Below are 5,000 nucleotides of genomic sequence, written 5' to 3'. Positions count from 1 at the left end.
TCAGATTATGTAAAAAACTCAATTTTGACCAAAAATGGAGATAGAACCTTATAATCACGAAAATGTCACGAAAACGTCACGAAATGCACAATTGGATGTACGGTATGTTCAGGCATTGGGGAGGCCTGTCGCCAGATCGAACCGGCTGCCTTGAACGACGTGGTTGGGCTCCAGATTAGTGTTTTACAGTATAGGAATAAGGTGCAGTAGATGTTCAAATGTGTGGCTTTGACACCATTCTTCTTTTACCAAACAGTAGGCTCTAAAATTGTAACAATAATAATAATAATAATAATAATAACTTTATTCGTATAGTGCTTTTCCTACAAATGTTGCAGCTCAAAGTGCTCATAATACATACCGGTACTCATACACCATCATCATTTAATCATTTAGTCATTTAAAGGCAATATTAAAAAACATGAGTTTTTAGTCTTGACTTGAACATTATGTGCTGAGGTTGCATCCCTAATGTAAACTGTCAGTGCGTTCCACAATTTGGGTGCATAAAATGAGAATGCAGCCTCACCAAATCTCTTCTTTTGTACATGTGGTACACAGAGAAAGCCAGCGTCAGAAGACCCTAGTAGGCCTATGTAGTACGGTAAGTATAGAGCATTTGGAGTGAACAGGAGGTAGTATACGTGTTAGTCTTCCCAGTGTGTATGTGAGTGTACTAGCCCCTCTATCTATCTATACTACCCCCTCTATCTATCTATACTACCCCCTCTATCGCCGAAAGGTCTTCAGCTTTTAAGGGTCGAGAGGTAGGCTAAGACGCCTGCCCTGGGACTACAGTAGGATGGGCTGGTCTGCTGCTCCAATCCCGTGGGCTGGCTGGCCCTTCTCTATTGTTCCTTCCAGCAGTGGCAAGGGAGGGATTATCCGCCAGTGTTTTTCAGGCATGTGTTGGATGGACCTCTGCCCCCTGTTCCCTTTGGGATTTGGGCAATTTGGTGAATTTCCAAAATCAGGAGAAAAGATTGAAAACGTGGTGCGCTGGGGTTTTGGTTGAATACTTTTAACATGCCTCCATCCCTTCTCCTTTCACATGCCTCCCTCCTTTCTCCTTTAACATGCATCCCTCCTTTCTCCTTTCACATGCATCCCTCCTTTCTCCTTTCACATGCATCCCTCCCTTCTCCTTTAACATGCCTCCCTCCTTTCTCCTTTAACATGCATCCCTCCTTTCTCCTTTCACATGCCTCCATCCCTTCTCCTTTCACATGCATCCCTCCCTTCTCCTTTAACATGCATCCCTCCTTTCTCCTTTCACATGCATCCCTCCTTTCTCCTTTCACATGCATCCCTCCTTTCTCCTTTCACATGCATCCCTCCTTTCTCCTTTCACATGCATCCCTCCTTTCTCCTTTCACATGCATCCCTCCTTTCTCCTTTCACATGCATCCCTCCTTTCTCCTTTCACATGCATCCCTCCTTTCTCCTTTCACATGCATCCCTCCTTTCTCCTTTCACATGCATCCCTCCTTTCTCCTTTCACATGCATCCCTCCTTTCTCCTTTCACATGCATCCCTCCTTTCTCCTTTCACATGCATCCCTCCTTTCTCCTTTCACATGCATCCCTCCTTTCTCCTTTCACATGCATCCCTCCTTTCTCCTTTCACATGCATCCCTCCTTTCTCCTTTCACATGCATCCCTCCTTTCTCCTTTCACATGCATCCCTCCTTTCTCCTTTCACATGCATCCCTCCTTTCTCCTTTAACATGCATCCCTCCTTTCTCCTTTCACATGCATCCATCCCTTCTCCTTTCACATGCATCCCTCCTTTCTCCTTTCACATGCATCCCTCCTTTCTCCTTTCACATGCCTCCATCCCTTCTCCTTTCACATGCATCCCTCCTTTCTCCTTTAACATGCATCCCTCCTTTCTCCTTTCACATGCATCCCTCCTTTCTCCTTTCACATGCCTCCATCCCTTCTCCTTTCACATGCATCCCTCCTTTCTCCTTTAACATGCATCCCTCCTTTCTCCTTTCACATGCATCCCTCCTTTCTCCGTTCACATGCATCCCTCCCTTCTCCCTTCCTTGCAGGACGCCTCGTCATCTGCCATCAGTGTAGGTAGGCAAGGCTGCCATCACCTCGGTTTATTCGCTCATGTCCGACCAGTGATTTGGCATACCTAGCCTGAGAAGGAAGTTCATTGACCTGCAAGAATCGCCCTGTCAATGTAAGGTCGACCTGATGTCCTATGACCTGATGTCCTATGACTTATACTTGATCTGATTATGACCCAACGCTTCAAGGAGCGGCACAGAACTCGGATCAGTGTACCGTCCTTACCGGGGGGCGATCCTTACCGTCCTTACCGGGGGGCTATGATCTCCCCTCCTCCTCCCCCCGTGGGAAGTCTAGCCTAATCCGAACCCTTAACCCCACAACAATAGAGTTCACGGAAAGTTGACACTGAAGCGGGTGGGCGTTATGGATGGTCAGTGGATTATTCTATCAAAAATGAACTGGACGGATATGAATTATGCACTGCGCGGACACGCGCGCGCGCGCGCGCGCACACACACACACACACACACACACACACACACACGCAGAAGACACGGTTTATAAACACAATCAGCATTCCAGCCTCGTTGACAACTAAAGATGCGACATTGTACGTTGACATCAAAAGGTGTGGCAGATCCATTGGAAGAAAAGCCCTTCCGTAAACTAGACCCATGACCTCCCGTTTTTATGATTACAAGGTATGCACAATTGCGAAATCGCGTAATTTCATAAGCCAACAACTTTGAGTGGTAGATCTCGGCGCATTAAATGGAATCAATTGCCCAACGTTGGTGCATTGTTGACAGCGAAAACAATCATGTCCCCAAGAATGCATTACTAGGAGTCGACGAAAACAATTGTATTCTTTAGGGAAATCTCTTTGGTATTCTGTTGATTGCAGCTGGTTTTGCCAGGCTACGTATATAATATATATATATATATATATATTAGTTGGAAACTGTTAGACAACTTACCCACAAATCTGTCCCCCAGTCCATGTCTTAAAAGTTCTCACGTACAGGGGAAAAGGAAGATTTCTTTATTTTACAAAAGTCGCTGGAGATTCCTCAACTTAGTTTTGTGTTAGAAAGGCGGAGAAGGCGGAGGAAATGTTTGAGGGGAAGTCTACGCCTTATCCTTGGCACGGTTCAGCTGTTTCTTCAAGCGCAAGAAAATATTTTCAACCTCTTTTCCTGAAACAAGTTTTGGTCGTAGGACGAGAGAGAGAGAGAGAGACATATAGAGAGAGAGAGAGAGAGAGAGAGAGAGAGAGAGAGAGAGAGAGAGAGAGAGAGAGAGAGAGAGAGAGAGAGAGAGAGAGAGAGAGAGAGAGAGAGAGAGAGAGCGAGAGCGAGAGCGAGAGAGAGAGAGAGACATAGAGAGAGAGAGAGAGAGAGAGAGAGAGAGAGAGAGAGAGAGAGAGAGAGAGAGAGAGGTGGGAGTCGCTTGTTCCAGCATTCGTGTCACTAGTGAATGTTTGCTGGATCTTAAAGGAGCCGTGTTGAATTATTGACATTATTATGTTGGAATAACAATTTGGTTTTCTTCACTTGACAACAACAACCCTAACCCTAACCCTAACCTTAACCTTAACCCTAACCCTAACCTTAACCCTAACCTTAACCCTAACCTTAACCTTAACCTTAACCCTAACCCTAACCCTAACCTTAACCCTAACCTTAACCCTAAACCTAACCTTAACACTAACCCTAACCCTAACCCTAACCTTAACCCTAACCTTAACCCTAACCCTAAACCTAACCTTAACCCTAACCCTAACCCTAACCCTTTAGGAGTTGTTTAAACTTGAACTCTGTATTTACACTGTGTTGCCCAGTCAATAAACATGTTTTTCGCCAACCAATCAGGTAGCGGTATTGACCTGTCTTCCCCATACCATCCTAGGTTTCGCAAATTCGCTTGCCGGCCGCCCAGGTGTCGCTGCCGCCATCTACCAGACTTCTACAGCGCAAGCCTGACATCGTGTGGTGGTTTTCGGTAAGGCATGTGCGAATTTGTGACTCCACATGACACATTGGCCAACTAAAGTACCTGAATGTTCCATTCGTTCATTTAATATTGCATGTTTTATTGTATTCAACTTTATCTACCGTCAGTTTTCTATGCAGAGATATTGTCAACATCCTGTTTATGCTGAATGAGCCATACGATCTCTATGAAATTAGACATGCTTTTAAATAGGTGATGTTTTAACACAGGCCATTTATCTGTCTTTGAAAAAAAATGCTTTAATGACTATTTGAATCCATCAACATTTGAATCAAGGGATACAGGACCCTCGTTATAACATGAACCACATCCAACCACAACAATGACTGTCATACATTACAATATGTCCTCCGGTTATTTACATTCTATTTGCTTTTATATCTGTTTGAAACGTACTTCATGAGATAGGTGGGTCAGTTGTGCTCCTGGGTCCTCACAGCGCCAGGCCTGATGTTAACGTACACAGAGCCCTATTCAGACAAGGATAAGGGACTCAGCGACAGATGTTTGATGGACAGTCCCCAGGGCCGTCCCAACGCCTGGAAACGGCTCTGACAGGTCCCGCCCACCGCTTAGCCACACCCCCCCTCTGTGACTGTCGGGGAGTAGGACCGAGTCACCCTCAGAAACCTGTCTGGAAATCTAAGGTCAGTTTTAAATGTCTCCCCATCAATGTGTGGTAGCAAGTTAGGCTTTTTGGGGGAGGGAATACTGATCCTAGATCTGGGAGTGTGTGTGTATATGGGAAGCATTTAAGCCTATCGGCGCAGTGACTGGTGATGGCCTACGGTAGCCCAACTGTTCTGCTCGGACTGACAGCCCTGGTTGGGAGGGAACACCAGTCAGTGGTGTAGTGTAGTTTTTTCTAGTGGGTATACTGTGATTTTTCCCTCCCAGCCTCATATCGTTCATTTCGCCATAATAATAAATCTGCGCTCCCTGTCTAACGTTATATATATATAT

At 45.4% G+C, this 5,000-nt stretch overlaps 1 pseudogene across 1 annotated transcript in view; it reads right to left on the bottom strand.

Moving 5' to 3' along the window:
- The window catches only part of LOC308149703 (cdc42-interacting protein 4 homolog), a 20,109-nt pseudogene extending 17,029 nt beyond the window's left edge, over nucleotides 1-3,080 (bottom strand). The window contains exon 1 of the transcript XR_013938004.1: nucleotides 3,002-3,080. The product of XR_013938004.1 is annotated as a cdc42-interacting protein 4 homolog (transcript). The remainder of the gene's footprint in view (nucleotides 1-3,001) is intronic.
- Between the last annotated feature and the right edge of the window lie 1,920 nt (nucleotides 3,081-5,000).

This window comes from Nansenia antarctica (assembly GCF_963989245.1).
Source record: "Nansenia antarctica genome assembly, chromosome: 2".
NCBI classification, from domain to species: domain Eukaryota; kingdom Metazoa; phylum Chordata; class Actinopteri; order Argentiniformes; family Microstomatidae; genus Nansenia; species Nansenia antarctica.
The sequence above is the reverse complement of the archived record's forward strand: the minus strand, read 5'-3'. Positions and strand labels throughout refer to the sequence as shown.